The 23,061-nt window shown below is 28.1% G+C and overlaps 1 protein-coding gene across 2 annotated transcripts in view; it reads right to left on the minus strand.

The window, feature by feature from the left end:
• LOC129991496 (furin-like protease 1, isoforms 1/1-X/2) overlaps window positions 1-23,061 on the minus strand; it is a 277,744-nt gene that overhangs the window by 56,318 nt on the left and 198,365 nt on the right. The gene's annotated exons all lie outside the window — the stretch shown is intronic.

Genomic DNA, 23,061 nt, shown 5'->3' on the forward strand with positions numbered 1-23,061 from the left:
TAATATATGTCAATTGATTAGTTCTAAGAGCAGTTTTTTCATAATTCCTATTGTTAAATGCTGTAGATGAATGTCTAAATTATATTCGACTCGACATCATTACATTAAACTTTACTACAAGATTTTTTTAAACTCTATAGCAATGATTGTATAGAATGAAAAAAAAGTAAAAGCTTGATATATATATATATATATATATATATATATATATATATATATATATATATATATATATATATATATATATTATCACGTAATTTCTCAAATTGTTTTTAATTTACTCAGAAAGCAAATACGTATCGAAATGAATGATATCAATCCTATAATTTTAAACCACATATTTTCGAATTGCTTTGTCTTCAGTGGTATTGGAAAACATATTTAGCACATATATTTTTCTTTTTTAATAAAATTTTCTTATATCTCAATTCCAGATAAGCAATATTTTGAACATATTAATTTTAAAAGTTGCTGAAAACAATGCAATGCACAGATGTTAAATATATATATATATATATATATATATATATATATATATATATATATATATATATATATATATATATATATATATATATATATATATAAATTTCATTAATTCAATAAACTGTACTCTTATTATTCGAAATAACAATGTTTACATTTAAAAAAAAATTCCGATCTTAAATATTTCTAGAGAGAAAAAAAATACGAATATTTTTAGATTAGAATTCAATTATCAATATTATTCAAAAGAAAATTATCACGCTACTTAACTTTTGTTAAAATTGAGATATTAATTATAATGATAAAATTTAATTGTGTTAGAAGTTAATGAAAATACCGTCGCATTTGTTTTCACAGTTAAATGTTGCTCTTACATTTAAAAAAAAATCGGCAATTTTTACGAAAAAAATTTTATAGTTGTTCAAATAAATATACAATAAATTCTACATAAAGCAGTTAGATATAAGTAATATAACAAAATATCATAGAATCATTACTTTCTTTGTGTCTATAATAAATATTAAAAAGAAAGGAGAAAAATTTTAATTAATTCATAAAAAATTTAAAAACCAAATATAAAGGATAATCATAATGCATTCATTAATTCTAATCAATTTTTTTTATCAATTACTCAGATAATCAAACTATTTTTTCAAGATTTTAGCTTTTCAGTGTCGAAAAATTAGTTAGAACTATAATAACATTAATTTTTTTCAGAATATTTTCAAGGATAAAGTCGTAATAATTTGAGAAAGCAATATATTCTGACTCTGTCTGGAAAAAATTTGAATGAGTTCATATTTGAAATTATATATCATAAAAATGCACATTTTTTCATTAAAAAAATTTGAAATATTTATTTAACTTAATACTAAAAAATAAAAACGTGCATTTTTAGTGTTACTATATACAGAAAAAAAACTCAAGAGATCTCATTCCCTTTGAAATGAAAGTCAAAGAAAAACTAAATTTATCTCGAACTTTCAGCTGCATATAGATGGTGTCAACTTTAATGCATAAGACGAATTTAAGAAATAATTGGAAATTAATGACAAAATCACAACTAATAAATATAATTTTAAAACAATACAAATTTGTTTTAAACTGGCAAATAATATTAAGTTATTCACAGGATTTTTATGAATTCAAAAGCATAACAAAAACATTAAAAACGAACCATGCAATAGTATTAATTCCTCTTATTCTCTCATTAATAATTTTTAAAAATACACACGTCATCAATAAAATTATATCAATTTCATTTTTACATGAAATAATAATAATATTATCAGAAAAGGGGAATTGAAATTGCAAATAAAAATATGAATAAGCTAAAAATTATTCCATTCACTTACCAGGGTATCTTATTTCTTATAAATAAAATAAAATAATTATATAATAAACCCTTCAATGTCTTATCATATTAATAATAATACCATAATTTAATTTTTTTTAAAACTAATCAAGAAAACGATTAATTAAAAATATTAAGGCAACCCATTATTTTTAAGGAATTCTATGAAACGATTTTTATTTCAGAATGAAAAATGAAAAGTATCAGCAAGCGAGGATTGATAGTGCTTGTTAAAATATGCACGTGCTGAAAGTTATTCCATTAACGCAGTCAAGGCACCATAATTCTTAACACTAATCTTCGGAATATTGATTGAAAACTCGCTGAAAGTTCTTGTGATGTATCTCATTCCTTCGTTTCGAATCCCCATCGTGTACGTGTAATCTCATTAATTTTTGTTCATATCCATCCACCATCATTAAGTAGGTTGATGGAGCACGAAATGTCACAAATTTTTGATGCATCATTTTATCGTAATTAGCATTCAAAGGACATTGACGGAAAGGTTCTTTAAGGACGTTATTCTAATAAAAGGATCAATAAATTTGTCTTAAGATTCTTCGGCGAAACAAAGTAGAGAAATTTCTTTGCAGCAGTTGTCAAGTTGTCAGGATTTCATCCATACATACAGTTTTTCAGCTCGATATTTTCGCATTTTCAAAAAATTCTAAAGAAAAATTTTTTTAAATCTCCGATGTTGACGCGAAATATGATTGATCGAAATTTAATAAAATGAAAATGAAAAGCATATTCGAGATTACAATGAGGAAACAGAGACTTTGTTGGGCATTTAATTTCGGTTAGAAGTAAATAAACATATCGCGAACATACATTTATTAATTTTATAAATGTATCAGATTCAAAATATGTGAATTTAAATGCGTTATTATCAATCTAAAAATAATCAGTGATTATAATTTCCCCTCGCAAAATTGAAGTTGACGAAGAAAAGAAAATCCCAGATATAAAGAGGCAACAGACGTTTGTTGAGTAATTTCAATCAGAAGTTTATATTTATGCTATAACCATCCATTTATTAATTTTAAAAATATATCAGATTCAAAATATGTGAATTTAAATGTGTCATTATTAATCTAAAAATAATAGGTAATTATAATTTTCCCCTTGCAAAATTGAAATTGACGAAGAAAAGCAAATCCCAGATAAAAAGAGGCAACAGACGTTTGTTGGGTAATTCCAATCAGAAGTTTATATTTCTGCTATAACCATCCATTTATTAATTTTAAAAATATATCAGATTCAAAATGTGTGAATTTAAAGGTGTCATTATGAATCAAAAAATAATCGATAATTTTAATTTTCTAATTGCAAAATTGAAATTGACGAAAAAAAGCAAATCCCAGATATAAAGAGGCAACAGACGTTTTCTTGAGTATTTAATTTCAATCAAAAGTTTATATTTATGCTATAACCATCTATTTATTAATTTAAAAAATATATCAGATTCAAAATTTATGAATTTAAATGTGTCATTATCAATTTAAAAATAATCGATAAATATGATTTTCCCCTTACAAAATTTAAATTGACAAAGGAAAGCAAATCCCAAATCGGTAATAAAAAGAAAATTAAAAATTATAATTAGGGAAAAAGCATTTTATTAGTCATTTAATTTCGATCAGAAGTCTGTAATTAAAATTGAGAATGCAGATTTAGAAATTTTAAAAATTTATCAAATTGAAAATCTATGAAATTAAATTTGCGTTTATCTATCTAAAAATGATCGATAATTATAATTTTCCGCTTATAAAATTGAAATCGATAATAAAAAGAAAAATTCTAAATTATAATTAGATAAAAGAAATTTTATAGGCTATTCAATTTCCATTAGAAGTCGGTAATTAAAGCTGCGAATGGAGATTTAGTAATTTTAAAAATATATAATAATGAAAATTTATGAATTTAAATGTCTTTATCAATTTAAAAAATAATCATAACGATATTTTTCTCCAATTTTTAAATGATAGATTGATTTGAATGGCAATGTTTAACAATATTATTTGCAGATAAAAATTCAAAATTTTATGGAATTACATATATAAATGTTATTTTCTCTTCTTTCCTTTAATAAAACCAATTCAATGCTCTTTAGAATATTTTTCCATGCGTTGAATTTAATCGATAATGATAATTTCCCCCAATTTTCAAATGATAATATTATTAACAATATTATTTACAGATCACGATTTAAAATTTTCATATCCATTACATATATAAAAGGGTTTTTTTCCCTTCTTTCTCTTAGAAAAATCAATACAATGCTTTCTAGAATATCCTTCCATGCGTCGAGTCTGAAAATTGAGTAAACAAAAAAATTTGCATGGGAGCTAATCTTATAATCTGGCATAAGTATAGGTGTGCAAACATGATAAAACTAATCTCACCTAATGATCTTGAGTTATAACACTAAGAATTTATTCTTTAGAAAAAAAATTAACGCATAACATTGAGCAGATAGCTAAAAGTGTCTTAATAGGAAGAATAGCTTCTCTTATTTTTATTTTTAAAAGTAGTTGCAAGCGTTATATGTATATGCAATACGTAAGAATTAATTAATTAGAAAATATTATTTTAAGCTTTATGTAAGTGTGAGTTTAAATTGTTGATGAGGCGTACGTCTGTATTGAGTTTAAATTAATAAATTAAAAATTAATTAAATTGAGTTTAATTAATAAATTAAATAGAACAAATTTGTAAATTTCTATTAAATTTTGAAGGAAATCCACTCAGAGGAAGACAGTCTGTCTAGCTGTTTGAATACAAGTTAACTCGAAAACTACAAATTTAAAAAGCAAAATGTAAAGCAGTATATAGATAAAATTTGGTGCGTAGGGTTAGCAGCTAAAATGAAGATTTTTCTCAAATTTTGCAGTTATCCGTCGGTCAGTACAATCGCATGCATATAAACGTATTGACTTAATTCAATGTATGCGATCTTGTGACTACAATTGTAAATCTGTGTGAAATGTTGGCCTTAATCAGTCAGGGAAAAAGCGTCAAAAATACATATTCGCATTATAGATTCAATAAAAATATTAGATTCACGTCAAAGATCTATATTTAGTAACTATTCTTTGTCAATATCGCTAAAGACATTCGCGACTTTACCAAAGACCCACAATTTTATGCAGGGAAAGTGAAAAATAATCTTTATTCGAGAATATGCGAGAAATTTTCGGGAAGATCACTTCCGCTGTTTTAAATTTTAAAAGAAAGAGATACTTCTTTATTATGAAAATTAAAGATACGTTTAAACAAAATATTTCCGTTCAGATATTATAAAAATTGTCAACTGCCCTAGCAACAAGCGAATTGTGTGAAGAAAAAACTCTAATTCTTTAGATACAATCAACTCACCAAACCACTTTACCTTTTACACTTTTTTCTTGACTGAATGGAGGTTTAGAAGACACGGAGATCCCTCCCCTTAGCATCTCTAATAATATTTTTCTTTTAAATTCTATTAATTAGGTAAGAGAAGTGTTGAATTAAGCGCGTAGCAAAAATGTTCAATTAAGTAGTCAGGAATGTTCGCAGGACATCTAATGATTGTCAAATAAGTCAAAAGAACGATTTTTTGTATCATGTGCGGTATACTTTTATACGTATAGATGTGATACTGAATTGTCATTTTGATTTCTACTTTCCTAAAGATTATGAGTTCCGAATTTTGAATTTAACTGTGTGTCACAGAAATTAATATTGGAATATCGAAAATCGATTTTTTTTAAAAAGAAATTCTTCACAAAAATCATTCATATCTCAAAATGTGTACTTTGAAACTGGTCCATATAACCCATCAGAACGGAATAGCAATATATGCCAAATTTAGAAACTAGATATGAAATACTTTTTAATATATTTTCCAAAAAAATACAATATAAAATTCTATTGACATTTCTTAACAGCTTGCCAAACAACAAACAGAAATAATAATAATAAATAAAAATGTTCGCAATCTACGCAAAAGAAACTGGCAATGCCATTTGATGGCTGTATATAAATATTCCTTTTCCTCTCGGTATTGACAGAAATAATAAAATCTGAAAAACTCCACGGAAAGAAATCAGAGAAAATGGGGTTTCCATGTCAAACGACGTCGGAAGAAATATCGAGTGAACAGCAGATCGGTCAAGGGGCTCATGTCTATGGCGACCTCGAGTGCACATTGAGCTCTCCATCAAACTGCTCAGAGTGCTGTATTTAGATTGTGTTTCTTTTACTACGTAAGTCCGGGCAGAACTACCATTTCCGTCTCAAAAAAACTGAGGGGGGAGTGAAAGACGTTGGGTTGATTTATTCGTCGACAGGAGGAAATATTCGGAGTCCATGTAGCGGATATAGAGTTTTATTTGAAAGTTGGACGAGGGTATGTGTTTAAGAAAGCAATTCGAAAAGGGAAAAATATGATTTCATTGTCTTATGAAAATATCTTCATAGATAATGTATAAATGAAAACAGACAGCTATTTTAACGTTGAAGTCAATAAACAAATAAATAACATTTGTCCGGCTAATTCGGATAACAAAAGAAATAATTCTCTGCTTATCTTTAACTCTACTAATAATAAAGGAGAATGGCCATATTTGTATATGCTAGCACTCTACAAGACAAATAACTAGATCTAAAGAGATTAAATTTGGCACAAAATGGCTTTTGAAAGGCATGAATATGCACTTTGGAAGTAGAGTTAATTGAAATTTTTATTCATTAAGTATGAAAGGAAAATTTGGCATTTTTGCTAATAATTTCTAAAAATGTTACAGCACAAAATTACTGTTACATCATCAAAAATTTTGATTTTTTTTTTATGGAATCAATTTAATTGCCATACATGTTTTTTTTTCTAATTTTAAAGCATTTTTAAAAATATTTAAGATGTATTTAACAACGACACCTTTGATTATTATGAAATTCAAATTGCTTTCCATGTAAATCATTTTATCCTGTATTTTTCCCACAGTTGATTAAAAAAAATAAGGAGATTTGGCTTTTTTTTTTACAAAATAAATATACGAATTTGGTTTATTTAAGTAAAATATACAAATAATGCAAAAAAAATATACAAAAAAAATTTTAAAATTTCGTCATTACTTACTTTTAATTTTAAGCCTTATCGATAATTACCACAAAAAAATGCTTTAAATAAAATTTATCCTCAGTAAAAAAATGCCAAAAACATCACACTTTGATTAGTAGAAATACAGAGGAAAAAAACCATGATAAAATATATGTACTTACAAAGAAAACGATTTGAAGTTAATATCAACAATCAAAAGGATCGATATGAAATACAACTAAAATATTTTTAAAACATATTAAAATGGCAAAATTATGTGTACTACAATTAAATAATAATTGTACACAGAAAAGTTTTTTTATGATGGTGAGTTTTTGTGCAACAACATTGTCGGAAGTTATCTAAGTTAAAACACGATAATTTTCTTTACTTCGAAACTTCATGCAGTATATATATATATAGCTGCATATTCTGCCAGCCAACTCCCAGGTAAGATAAGCAATACACAGATGCTCCTTGCAGTCAAAAACCCCTTGGAGACGCATTTTAGATTAAATATATCCTGCTCTCTTACTAGACATGTTACGCAATCTCTTAACTCTGTAAATTTTAGATGAGATGTTCTTCTCAGCGAGCGATGCAGAAGTGGAAGAAGCGATTTTGGGATCAGTTTTCTAATCTCATTTACAGGATAACAAGTCACGACGGCTTCCTGCAGAGGTAGTTGCTTGTCAGGAAAAATAAAGCGAAGCAATGACTCGAAGGAAGAAAAGTTAAAGACTGATGACAACGGAGTCGGTGCTGTAAATTCTCATCGGATTTGTTCCGACAGCTGTTTACAGCGATCTGAACGATTTAAAGTGAGTTACTTAATCCTAATTTTATCCGTCACTTATTTTTCTTTCGTCGTGTCTGTAAGACGAATATTGTGGATTAGCAAAACTTAGTTTTGAATTTGATTGAGGAAGATTATTTTCTTATATGAAACTGGAATTAAGAATATGACTGTTGTTTGTGCATTTTTGCCATCACAAGGACAATAAGTATCACACTAGCATCCTAGTTGAGTAAAACACCGCATAATTCAGGAAAACGAATTGAAGCAACAATGTTGCAAGATAAATCTAGATATGCTCTTAAGCAGTGATATTGAAAAAAAAAAAAGAAAGAAAGAAAAACAGATGTATTGCCAGTTGATATTAATAAACCTAATCCAGTGTGACCTTACATATCTAACTAAATCTACATGTTTAGTTATTAATCTGCATGTTAGTCGTCAGCAAGGAATTGTTTGCTGCATGCTGGATAGTTGCGGATTTCGTTGATTTTCCTCGAAGTGAAACACAAATGTGGAATAATTTCTCCTGAATTTCGCTCAAAAAATGTCATCTACTCTTAAGACGCACCGTTAACATGCTCTAATATCGTTTTGATCAACAGAAGATATACCTCCTTTATCAAGAGGCTTTCACACGTGAATTTAAGGCTCACAGTGGATTGTTGGAAACATTTCCGCTCCCTGGGCATCTCGAATTGGGAACCCGATTCCGCCTAAGTTCAGGATTAAATGTCCCGCCAATATTGCACTATGGAAGTTTGGAGAAGTACTTATTTAGGTGCCATCCTCGTTTTATGACCAAGGCTCAAAATTACTGCGTCCGGCCCAAAATGGTGCAAAAGTTGCTTCAACATCATTTTGGAAATGGAATGTTATTGTAGTTAAACTAAATATGTGGATTTAGTTAGATATGTTAGATCATATTGGATTAGATTTACTAAAATCAACAGGCAGTTAACGAGTCTAATTATTTTAATAGGAACTACTTGTATTTTTTTAACAAGAAAAAGGAACAATTTATGTCAGTCACTTCAAGACATAGCAAGCGTAGAATGCTAATATAACCATAAAAAATGTCAATTAAGAATGCCCTTACGTATACTTAATAATTACATATCAAAGTAGCTATTCCATACCTGAGTTACAGGAGCGAACCGAAATTCCCAAACAATCAATCCAACAATTTCTCAAGACGATAATATTCTTTTTACATTATATGTAAATTCTCTTTACTATACTTCACGCGTCAAATGATTATGTAACGTTTGTGATTTGTTTGGCATAAAAAAAGGTTAGATACTTCATAAATAAACAATGCATTTCCACTTTAATGCAAGCATGAAAAATTATAAAAGTAATAATAAAATAATTTTTAAAGGAAATGTTTACATCTTAATTCTAAGTAAATAAAATATTTAAAATAAATGACATTTTTTTTTCATGATTACATTTTACCGTTTTATCTTAATTTCCATAGATTTAAACACAAAATTTAAATAATTAACGTAGAAGCAACGAATGAGATATTTAAATGCTAATAAAATAAATAACTGCTTTTCTTTTATTGATAAAAAAAATATAAATATTTTTTTATACAACTTCTCCTGATTCAGATATACAATTATTGATTTCACTATTGGTAGTCTAACATACCAACCATCAAAATATACAACAAATTTCAATTCGAACAGAAGAAATGACACAAAAAGTAAAAATAATATTTATTATGACAAGCAACAAGTCATATTAAATAGAATTCCCCACATCGAAATTTATTTTTTAAGAAAATGCAAATCGATCAAAATAAAAGGGAAATATTTTCTTTCTCCTTCCTTTTACTTAAACGTAAAGAACGCATTTTACCTTATTCAAAAAACATATTTAAATTCTGATGGGTTTTTTTCAATGCTTTTAGCATAAATCAATTTTCCAATCTTTCAATTCAATTTTTCACTCACTGTTTAGATATAAATAAGGAAGAAAAAAGATGTTGGTTTACGAAATTAAAAATTAGATTATGTTACTTCTCGATTTCATTAGCTTAGCATTGAAAAAAAAAGGAATATAAAATATCAAAAATCTTCATAGTCCTCAATTTAGAATTTTTTCATGTTTTTGCTTTTTAAGTGGCAGGAATTAATGAAGAAAGAAATAAATAATCATAAAAATAATCTTGTGTCAAGAAAATTACCAAAACTATATTATTGATTGCTCAGTAAATAAATTTTATTTATTTAAACAGCAATTATTCTGGAATTTTTTTTTTTATTTCTTAACGCAGGGAATTAAAAGAAGGCGGAAAATTGAGAAACCATATATCTGGGATGTTTTCTGGATCAAAGATATTAAGTATTATATTCAAGCTTTATAACATTTGTAAACTTTTATAAAAATGTACTGTCGCACATGTTGATATTCTCAAATTTTTATCTGAAAATAAAAATTCCTAAAGCGAACAGTTAAAACATAAATTATGAAATAAAATCATTTAAAAATTCATGATCAAAAATTGAAATTGGAAAATATTTGGCATAATTAAAAAAAATAAGACACGTAAATAATCTTGCGTAGTAGGTGCGAGTTAAAAAAGAGTTATTAAGTTTTTAATTAGATTTTTAATTAAAAAAAACTCAATGAAATGTTAAAAAAAATTTTAACCCATCAAAACCCATTATATCATGAAAATCATCTTTGTACTGCTTTTAATTTTTAAAAAATTAGCTATTTAACAACAGCAATTTAAATTCCGTGTTATTTATTTTTTAATTTTAAAAAAATTAATTATTTAAGAATATGAAATATAATTTTTGCAATGATACTTTCCGTCGCTTCAATATTTTTTTTTATAAAAATGAGTTTGCGACCTACTAAATAAGATTGGTTTTTTTTTTTTTTTTGTATGAATAGTATTATTCCTAATTAAGGGTAATGTTTTTTAAAACACGGAGCAAAGCATGATATAAAATGCTTAAAGCACGGCATAAATACTAATATAAATACTTTGATTAGAAAAGTGAATCGACTTAATTCATTTCATTCTTTGCATGGCAGGAAAGCACATGTGATTAGAAACTGTATGAATTATAACCAAATACTGAGAACAATATACAGCATGAGAGATGGTTTTCCTTTTCGCTTGCCACTCTTCACATCTATAAGGATATAAAAGAATTCAGAAATTAAGGTAAATCCTCATATGAATCCTTACAGGAGCCTGAAGGTGTACTCACATGAATCCTTACTTGAGCCTGAAGGATTACTCATATGAATCCTTATTGGAGCCTGAATACCTTAAATCTATGATCTTCTGTTTAAAGTTGAGAGTCATACGATAGGAACACTTTGATTTTTCAGTTAACAGTGACATACATTCCTCCCCCTCCCCCGAAACATAACTGCAACATGATAATGTTTATAAGCTGATTAAATATCTGTGAATTGGATGATGTAACATACATGATGACGCAAAAATCATTTAAAACGCTCCACAGCACAGAATGTTGAACCTAGAGCTACAAAATTTGGCATGTAGTCACTTTGGGAATAATAATTATTTACTAAAAAAGAGTTTTTTTAAAAATTCCAATTAAATTTTTAATTTTACAATTTAAAAAAATTAATTAAAAATTTTAAAGTTTTGCCTCAATAAATTTCGAATTTAATATGTAACATGAATCATTTTTATAGTACTTTAAAATTAAAAAGTAGTGTTTTATTTATAGCAGTTAAATTTCACTTATACCTTTTTTTTCTTTGATTTAACACAATTAAATATTTAAGAATTACTCTTCATCATAGGCCCAGATGTAATTTTAGTGGTTCTTATGGTACGTCAGCGCCGTTACCCACGGTTATTTAAAACTTAGAGCAGAGAGGGGGGAATAATTTTTTCACGAAGGAAAAAATTATTTGGATCCTGGAGAAGAGTAGAGACACGGGCCAATCTTATTTGAACACTGTGCTTACATATACAAGCATTGTAATCATATTAAATAAACATTTTTTGAACGTGTACGTTGTCATTTCTATAATTAAGAGTAAAAGTAAAAAAATAATATAAAAACAGGCGTATCGAGGTCGACAACACTATTGTGCTTCGCGAATGTTTCAGCATAGAGATTCGAATCACTATAAACCGTTCGGTATTATCTACTGTCTAATTAAATGAGCCTTCTGTTTCAGAAACGTATTATTCTCATGATTTAATTAAAAATCCTTTTTAAAAAAGTGAGATGTTTGAGTATTGTCGTAATTTTTGGAACAGATTACAATGTCAGTGAATGATTTAATGATGAATAATTTAGCTCATAAATTTTAAAAGAGCTAGATGCCCGTACGACACACAGAAACAGAGGATAGGGTTAAATTTTCTATAAAAATAAGGATATTATTAATTTGCTAAATTAATAAGACATATCCATGTATTTCATCAAGTCCTTCTATCCAATTGAATCGTTTGAATGGTCACTTTTCTTCAGATTAATAAAAATAAAAATCAAATTTTGGAAAATTTGAAATTTTTTTTTAAAGATTCAGCATGTATGTTTTACATATGCATATGTAACTGCTACGTTTCCAAATGGAAAATGGAAAAATTAGATAAATGTTACAGTTTTTTTCCTCTTATTTCTTGAATAAATCTATTTTCAGGCGCGAAAGATTTTTAAATATATTATCTCTATTATAACCGTTAAAATTGTGGAAGGAAATGAAACATTCATTACAATTTACTCCATGAGAAAATTTTTTAAAAGAAATAGATAATTGCCACAGGCAAAATTTTCTAATTTGATCAAGAGTGATACTGTATCAACCTCTCACTTTATATCAGTACACAAAACTGATACACACAATATCAGGCGCTTGGTATCAGTTTTCTGAACTCGGTTGATAATCTCCTCGACTACATTCGTTTCCGATCGGGTGGTACTACATCAGTGTAATACAAATTACAAGGTCGATATAGCATAGCTCGCCTTTTTACCTCGATTTTTAGCATGGGTGGCATTTTTTGTCTACATATATTTCATTCCTAGACATTATTGTTCTATATATCTATGTAACAGTGTACATGCAACTGCAGAATCCTTCCTTTCTCCTATACTAATTATATCAACAAAACTCTTCCTTTCCTCTTTTCATCCAACCGTCAGTCACTGTCAAAACCAAGGTAACTGATACATTGTCATGAATAATTCTTCCAAAGAAGTGAAATCCCAATTCAGAATCATATTTGTATCAGTTTCTGCTATCAGTCCTGGTACTAGTGCGAGAATCGATATTCATCAAGTATTCGATTTCATTACGACAAAAAAAAAGGAATTGTTTATCGATTTTATTAGGTATAATCAAATATCAGCATAAATTTGTACCTTACGCAGGAGAACTAATATCAACCCAACTCTGATTTGATTTTGGTGTTATAGACAAAGCATGTCAAGGATATTTTTAGACTTAATATGCTCCATAAGGTCAATGAGTCCAGTTTTATATGTTTTCCTTAAACTATAAAAAAAACTTTCTTTTAAACTATGGTTTCATTAAATTTTTGAAAATCGGACAAAAATTGGATGAGAGAGGAAAGTAAATTGGACAGCTAAAATCGGATGAATGAAGTATTAATTAATTTAATCTAAATGCTATTTATCAAATAGACCGCACTATGCTGCTTGTCTATAGAATAACTATGTAAAATGGATTTCATATCTCATTTTATAATTAGACAGTTTAACTCGAAAAGCTGATTAATCATCTCACAATTCATTAAAAATTCACCTTTTAAAGCACCTTACAACGCAATTTCTCGCCAAAACAGGAGCCCAGTCTAACCAAGCACACTCAGCCAGCGTCCTTCATTCTATTAGATCTTATCTCGTTTCCCTGCATAGTGGCAGCGTCCGCCGGTGAATAACGATCCGCCAAGACAGAGATGTGCTCTATCTTTTCGCAAAACGCTTTCTGTTTATTTATATTTATATTATTTTTCTTACGTCTTCCGCACGCCTGGACCCTGGGGTGATAAATTATATTTGCTGACGCCCTTTCTCTGCGCTCTTGTTTGCCAAGACTGCAAGAATTGTCTCCGTTTTACGAGGGATATTGTAAATGAAGATCGCGGGGGAAATATGATAACAGGGTCCTTTCTTTATTATTAACCAGGGGGAATATTATAATGCTAAACAAAAAGCTCGTAAGGAACGCCATTCTCAACAAAAATAATAATGGGGAAAAAAGTGCAAAGTCGTTTTGATGGAGAATAATAAAAACTAAGCATTTTTCTTTCGGTAAATTACTTCGTTTTCGTGTCAAGGCGATAGTGGGGATGAAGGCGATAGGAGAAAAATACTTTTTAAATTAAGCAGTTTTGATGTTGCGATATAATGAAATATAAAATTGGGCAACAAAAAGTTATCAGTTTTTTTATGGGATTGTGCAAGGCACGGATTGAATAATGATTGAAAAAAATACATAATCGGAACCTGTTTTGCTTAGGTTGTAGAAATTGGGAATTAAGGTGATAGAATTGAGGGATCAATATGATTGGTTTGCATCAAAATTCACCGATTATTATTTGCATTTTTTTTTACTTTGTATTTTTGAAAAGTTGTATATTTTCTTTTTACTAATTTGTAGACTGCTTTTGGGTAAATATATAATACATAAAGATTTACTGCCAATGTTCAGAAACATATTTGAATGATATTGCATAATTTTTTCATGTAATTTATACAAAAATGCAATACTTCAACAAAAATATTTAATTATATTATAGATCTTTTTTCTCAAAATATTGGGAGGGGGGGGGAGTTTTCCTCATTAGTTACATTGCCGTCTTTCATATTCAGCGGTGTTCTTCCCCCCCCCCTTTTTTTTTCTTTTTTCTTTTTTCATCAACTAAAGCAAGAAACTAATCTCTTTTAAAGATTATATGTTTCCAACAGAAAGGAATAAGTGTGTCATTTGGGTCAATTTACCCCTAATCTCAAAAAAATTTTAATTTTCCGCAAAAATCATAAAAATTCTTTTCTTCTTCTATTATTGCATAAATTAATGTAACAGATAACGGAGACTGCTTTTGGGTAAATATATTATACATAAAGACTATCTTACAAGGTTCAGACATTTTTAAAAGATATTCTTCCGTAATTTATACAAAAGTACAATACTTTAAACAAATAAATTTCAACTATATATATTTTTTTCAAAATATTGGGCGATGGGATGCATTTCTTCATTAGTTGAAGTGCCGTCTTTAAAATTCATCGATGTTTACTTTCTCCCCCCCCCCCTCACACACATACTCATGCATAACAAGAAAGCAATTTCTTTTAAAGATTACATGTTTCCAACAGAATAAAATAGGTGTGTGAGTCATTTGCTTCTATTTACCTCTAATCGCAAGGATGTTTAAATTCTCCACGAAAACCGTAAAAATCGCCTTCTTCTTCTGTTGTTGTACTTTGAACTAAATACTTAATTAAAAATATCAACTAAAAACATTCGTTTTTTAATCAAAATTCTTCCTAGAATAGTGAAAAGCGAACGAAAACAAAAAAGGTTAGTAACCACCACCACCCCAAAAAAAATCACCGCGCCAAAAAGAATCAAATAAAAGTTTTATACAATCATTCTTTCAATATTTTATACTTCTTGATTAAATAATGAATTTTTGAACTGAAATTTGAATATTTCATATAAAATTTTATTTTTAACTTTAAAAAGACGCATAATCCAGTTATATACATTTTAATTCTCTTAACTACAAAAATCTATGCAAATAATACAATTGCAATCATATTTTAATGAGCGCATCTGCGTTAAGAAACGTGAGATAATGTGCAACAGAATTTACGAAAAAAAAGTCTAAAAGATAAATTGAAAGAATATTCTTACTTTGATTGCCTGCCACATTACAAGAATATCGTGTATTTTATGACCCTGAAACTGAAAGTGAGTTTGGGTATTTCCTGTTTATTGATTGGATTCAATATTTGATATATATCGATAGTTTTAGTGAGCAAAACCATATAACAAATTTTATAAATCTTAATCAACATGTTTTCAAGTTACGCATTTAGAAAACGTAAGTATATAAACCTAAAGACGATGAATCTTAAAACGGATTTGATCCAAAATTCACATTTAAAATTCTAGTAATAAAATAACATGATAAATTTTTCAGAAAGATGATTTAATCCATTTTTTTTTAAATTTCAAAATTATGATTTAATTCCCAAATATATAGGTTCTAAATCGGTGGACATGTAGTTCTCATCATAGTCCATTCGAGAATCAGTGAAACGTCTGTATCGTAATGCGTACGCTATGGTGGATTTATATACCTCACAGCCCAAGGGGCTCATTTTATAATGAAATGATACATTTCGTTTCAAATTTCACAACATTTTTAACATGTCAAGCATTTATTTTAGGTTAATCGGTTTTATTTTATTAACTTCTTTAACTTTATTCATCTTGCTTCTCGCTGGTGCAATATGGCAGTTTGAACAAGGCGGTAGCCGGTTCAATCATCCTGTAATAAAGGGGTAACCGACGGCACTTCAGAAGACATCCTATCCCGAATAGTATTACTCTATAATGTTGCGATAATGAATTAAACTAAACTATATATTACAGTAGACTCCCGATTATCCGCGGGCGGGTTATCCGCGCCTGCCGCACAGAGTTTTTTTTTTTTTTTTTTTACTGATTTCTTCAAAAAGGTGCAGTTTTACAGTTATGCTTTTATAATTATATAATACATTACCGTATTAAAACAGTACATATGTATTAATTTTTCTATGTATCCTTGACGCCGCTCGTAAGTACAAAGCACTTTTCTGTTTTCATTAACAAAATACATTTTAGGTTAGTTTTGAGTGATATACTAAAATATTAAGCGTTAGTTAAACATTTCCTGCTGTTTATTTTACGTTTTATTGTACATAAAACGAGTTTTCAAAGTTGGAATGACTGTTTTCTCTTTTGCTATACCCGTTTTTAGCTTTTTCGGATTATCCGCGATTTTTGTTATCCGCGGCGGCCGCGCCACCCAATTCCGCGGATAATCGGGAGTGTACTGTATATTAACTATGCGCGCAATGACAGACATATCCTTAATACCAATAAGAACAGTGCCACCATACAGTGTAATTGTGAACGCGTGAGAGATGAGACAGTTAACATGAACCAAAGCTTAAATTTGATTCATGGTTAATTGATAAACTAAATATTTACCTCCATAAATATAGAGTATTTGAGTCATGTGAATAACTAATTTTAAAGCAATTAGTTTCATCTTTTTAAAAATAACTAGCTAGTATCATATTACGGCCAAAACGTATTAAAAATAGTTTGTAAACGATAATTTAATTTAAAAACTAATAACAGTGAAAAATAATAATTTCCTATTTGCTAATTGCTATTAGTAATTGCCATTAGAAAAGGCATTTAACCTTTTAATAACCTTCAAATATTACTCGAGAAGTTTACATAAATCGCGTGATTTACTGCGCATTGGTTATAAAAATTATCTTTATTCTACTATTGAAATGATTTCTAAAAATCATTAAGCATTTTGAATAGATAAATCTGAATTAGTCTGTCATATGCATGAATAAATTAGAAAGAAAAAGGATATTCTAACGAAGAACAACAACAAATTACATATCTGAGTCTTGATTTTTCAGTGTAAAGAGTATTTAAAAGATCATCATTAGGAAAAAGAAAAATACTATCTCAATAGAAATTTGAAGTTTCATCCCCTGTCCTATAATTAGGGTAAAGAGCAAAGGAAGATTATATATTTCCGCTAAACAGCATCAAACACATCTGGCCTCTTAATTTTAGTTTAATCTTTATTGCAGCGCAATATTTTCGCTCCATCAGGCTAATGGGAATTTAACGCCCAACCAGAGTGGGTAATGATTCAATAAAGATTGGAGCTGGGACTCTTTGAAAAGCGTTTAAAGATTCCAGAAAGCGACTATATTTATTCTGGCTTTCTTTAAAAAATGCAAACACTTTTTTCTTTTCTTTTTTTATAACAGAAGCGAAGTTGGCATTGGTTTCGTCTGAAACTCAAATTTGATAACAGAATTGCATATAGATATTCTTTTGGATTGATTCGAGTCATTTTTATCTCAATAACTATATTAAGATAAGAAATTATTTTAAAATTTGATTAAAGTCAATCCTGTTTTGCTCTCTTTTATTGTTATATAAAATATTCATTTCGATTATTGTTGTTGTTGTTTTTGAAATATTGAATTTATTATTTAAAATAAATTAATAATCAATATGGAATGTACAAATTTTTTTATTTTATATTTTCCAGTAGCAATGAAAAGGAAGGCTGGTACACGAAATATTTTAACCCCCATTTCCAATAAAAACATGCTGCTAGAAATTTTAATTTTTGTTTTGCTATTCCATGCAAACTAATTTTATTTATTTGCTCACTTATTTAAAGATTTCACGTTATTTTAGAGTTTTTTTCTATAAACAATTGTAAGTTAACTATACTGCAAGAAGTTTTAATTTTTGTTCCGCTATTCCATGCAAATTAATCTTATTTATTAACATTAATAGCAAATTTCATACGGTTAATTTTTTTTTTTTTTTTTGCTATTTCATTCAAATAAATTTTATTTATTTAGTCACTCATTTAAAGATTGCACAACATTTTAGATTTCTTTCTGTACTTAATTATAAATTAACTTCTGTATTTTTAGTTATATCAAAACATAAATTTGACAAGCAAAAAATTAAAGATTTAAATTATTATATTTTCTTTTAATATTTTTATTTAATACTCCATTTAATTTAATTACAATAAGTATATATTTTTGTACCTCATTTAGTTTAAGTAAAAAACTCGTATAAAACTGCGTTATTATTTTCAAATGATTCTTTGGCATTCCTGTTTGGCAAGTTTTTGATCGGGAAATTTCCATTCTTTCGTTTTCTCTTGATAGTGCAAAGCTCAAAATTTTGAATATATGGCATTACTCAAAAAATATTGATTAATATATTTGATCTCTTTTCAACTTATTAAGATGTATGTAATCTAATTACAAACATTTTAAACGTATTAATAATATATTGATAATATTTTATTCTATATTTAATATATTTATAATATATTAAAAATTATTTAATATATTATTAATTATTAAATGTTTTTAAATACTAAATATGATATCATTTTAAAAACACTGGAAGTTTAATTATACAAAAAATAATTACTTATACGATTTTAAATTATTTATTCTAAAGAAAATGTAAAGCAAAAACAAATATCTGAATTCTACTAAATCTAGTAGGAGTGTAATTACTCCTTGGGTAATAAATCTTTACTAAGGGAAATTTTCAAAATTTTAATTAGATGTTTAATTACTTTAAGTTAAAGAAGATTTAAAAAGTTTTCTTAATAACTTTAGAGCACAATTACTCACAAAAACCAATTTAAAACAAGTCAGTATTAAAATAATTAACTGCAGAGCCATTAAATTATGTTCTTTAATATTATGTTATTATTATTTTACACTACATTGATAATATTATTATTTATTCTATTATATTGTTTTAGTGAAGTTTTCAGATTAAGTTTTAAGTACATTTTGTATTAGGGTGTCCCAAAAGTTTCTTTCTCATCGCGTTTTTAAAGAGGATTCTCACTGGAGACGAAACTTGGATTTTATATGAAAATGTGCATAGAAAACGTACTTGGTGTAAAGACAATAGGCCTTCAACTGTTTCAAAGCCGAGACTACATTCTAAAAAAAGTTCTTTTATCCATTTGGTGAGATTGGAAAGGCGTAATTTTCTACGAGCTCCTACCGCAAGATGAAGCAATAAATTCTACGAAATACTGTCATCAATTGGATCAGCTGTCAAAGTAAAAACACGGCCAGAATTAATGAACCGACGAGGCGCTGTTTTCAACCATGACAACATGAGACCACATATTGCATTAGTCGTACGAGAGGAGCTCTTAAAGTTTGATTGGGATGTTTTACCGCATTATGCATGCTCTCCGGATCTCGCTCCATCTGATTATTATTTCTTTCTGTCCTTAAATTCTCTTCGCGATAAACGCTTTAAATCTTTCAGAAAAATAAAAGCGCACCTTGAGGATTATTTCTTCCCCAAAACACAACAATTTTGGAAAGAAGGCATAACGAGGCTTCCTGAGAGATGGAAGAAAGTAATAGAGCAAAAGGGTTCTTATATAACAAAATAAATAATATCTTAAACAGTAAATATTGTGTATTCATTTCATATTAGAAATAGGAAAGAAACTTATGGGACACCCTAATACAATGCTTTTGATAGTTATAATTAAATTCCAACAAATTTTAATATTTTATAGAATTATTTACTCGTATATTTTGTTAATGCTACTATTATAATAATAAATTTTCTTTTTTAACATGATAACATCTCTGCTTTAATTAACATGATATAGCTTTTAGACGGGTGTTCTTTCTAGAAATTTCATGATGCAAAATACTACATTCATGCATGGCAACGGCTAATACAATCAAGAGGAAGACGATTCAAAATAAAAACATTATCACGATTCGATACTTCGGAATCATATTACCACATAAGGTGTTTTTTTTTTTGTGTGTGTGTGTGTGTGTGTGTGTGTGTGTGTGTTTTCTTTTTTTTACAGCTGGTGAAACTGTATAGATAAGGAAAGGAAAAGAGAAATATTTCTGTTCTATTAAAATTAGGAATATATATAAAAAAAATTAATAATTTTTCAAATAATATGCAAAAAATATTTTAATTTAAACTAGCACTTAATATGATAATAAAACTGAATGAATGAAATATTTATTATTTAATCGTATTCAAAATAAACATAAATCCAGATCTTCACTAATAAGAACAGATTTAAAAATCGTGGCAAATTTTACATTTTATGAAGACACCAAATTTCTCAAAATAATATCAATTATTTTTTAATTATGCATATAAAAATTAACTTTATCAAATTAATAAATTTTAACTCAAAACTTTGAAGTAATATATAGTTTGTAAAAATACCATTACATTACAAAATTATTACATGATATTTATTGAGCTTTATCTTTTATAGCTGGTATTGAATTATAATTTGGTGTTATAAATATCCTGTAAGTGTGGAATATTAAGAGTTTTTTTAACTTACAAAAGTTAACACCCTTTCAATAAAATAACTCAGTATTTCTAAAGATTAATTAATTGCAGAATTTAATTATTAATAAATTCCTGGTTTCTTCTTTTTATATCATTATTATGTTTACATTTGAAAGAATATACTTAAATATCTTTAAAAACAAATTTGTTAAAAAATGTGAAAATTATATTTAAAGCACATTTATCGAAAAAAAAATGCTGAAGAAATAAAAAGCTGTGAATATATAATTTTTTTATAAAACAAAAAAGATTTAATTTTTTAAAAAAAATTGATGAAGGTATTAAAAGATGCAAATATAAAGACCCTATTTAAATTGAAAACCAAATAAAATATTTCTAAATAACGGTAAAATTAAATTTAAAAATCAATTCAATCGAAATCATAAATAAAACACGTTTTTCCAAAGAAACAATATCATTCCATAAAATTTCATTTTAATCAAATGCAAAAAAACTAACAAAAAAGTCAGCTTCATGGCACTTTTATCCCATTTATTAATCGATCAGACCTTTCACAGGATATTTTAAATTTCGAAGAAATAACATTTCCAACAGGCGATGAATTATTCACAAAACACATGCATTAAATCGGAAATTAAATATATCCAGTAAAGTCCTAAAGCAAGCTACTTTAAATTCCCGGCTCAAAATTTGATTTGATAGTGTGGCGCCTGCTTAATTAATGAAGTGCGTTGCGAAACGATAGCGGGCTAAAACTACTTGATGTTGTCGCGCTATTGACAATTATGAGACATCACTTCCACTAATCAAGAAAATTCAGGGCGAATGAGCTTCTGAAATCTATTCGTGAATAAAATCGATGCATTACAGCTGCTGTCACGAACGGGTTGGAATCTCAGTAGAAGTTCGCTTAGTTTAAATCGTAGTTCGTAGAGTAAAAATGAGTCATTCGTTGACAAAAAAAAAAAAAAAAAAAATCCCCAACAATAAGAGGAAAAGTGTCTGTGTATGTGTGTGCGTGTGTACGCGTATGTGTGCTGTTATTCTACAAAATCTACAGACAAATTCATTTGGCTAATACAACCAAATTTGACACAAATATGCTTTCGACGGTGAGAATGTCACACTAAGTTTTAATTACAATTAAATAAAAAAATTAAAAGTATTCGTAAACTTGTTTTTTTGTGACAATTTCCTTGATTAATTTTTACATATTCTTTAAAATTAAAAGCTTGAATAACTGAATAACTCCAAACATTTGATCTTTTTTACTTTCTCGTATACATTGTATAAAGAAAATATAGCTATCTTCAAAAAACTAGAAATCGAGATTTTACGAATTTTATCGTTTTAGACCTCCCTCGAAAAACACATTTTTAGAAAATGTTCGCCTGTCTATCTGTCTGTGTCTGTGACTATGCGCTTTGAGCTAGATGGATGAAATTTGATATACGGTCTTTATATAGAATTCGTAGATTTGTATCAAATTTTGCGCAAAATCTATTCAGAGGAAATCTGTCCGTCTGGCTATTCGAATATACGTTAACACAATAACTACTGTCTATCTTGTTACTCGAATGTACGTTAACACAATAACTACAGTCTGTCTGGCCATTCGAATGTACGTTGACACAATAACTACAGTCTGTCTGGCCATTCGAATGTACGTTGACACAATAACTACAGTCTGTCTGGCTATTCGAATGCACGTTAACACAATAACTACTGTCTATCTTGTTACTCGAATGTACGTTAACACAATAACTACAGTCTGTCTGGCCATTCGAATGTACGTTAACACAATAACTACAGTCTGTCTGGCCATTCGAATGTACGTTGACACAATAACTACAGTCTGTCTGGCTATTCGAATGCACGTTGACACAATAACTACAGTCCGTCTGGCCATTCGAATGTACGTTAACACAATAACTACAGTCTGTCTGGCCATTCGAATGTACGTTGACACAATAACTACAGTCCGTCTGGCCATTCGAATGTACGTTAACACAATAACTACAGTCTGTCTGGCCATTCGAATGTACGTTAACACAATAACTACAGTCTGTCTGGCCATTCGAATGTACGTTGACACAATAACTACAGTCCGTCTGGCCATTCGAATGTACGTTGACACAATAACTACAGTCTGTCTGGCCATTCGAATGTACGTTGACACAATAACTACAGTCT

This window comes from Argiope bruennichi, chromosome 2, assembly GCF_947563725.1.
Source record: "Argiope bruennichi chromosome 2, qqArgBrue1.1, whole genome shotgun sequence".
NCBI classification, from domain to species: Eukaryota; Metazoa; Arthropoda; class Arachnida; order Araneae; family Araneidae; genus Argiope; species Argiope bruennichi.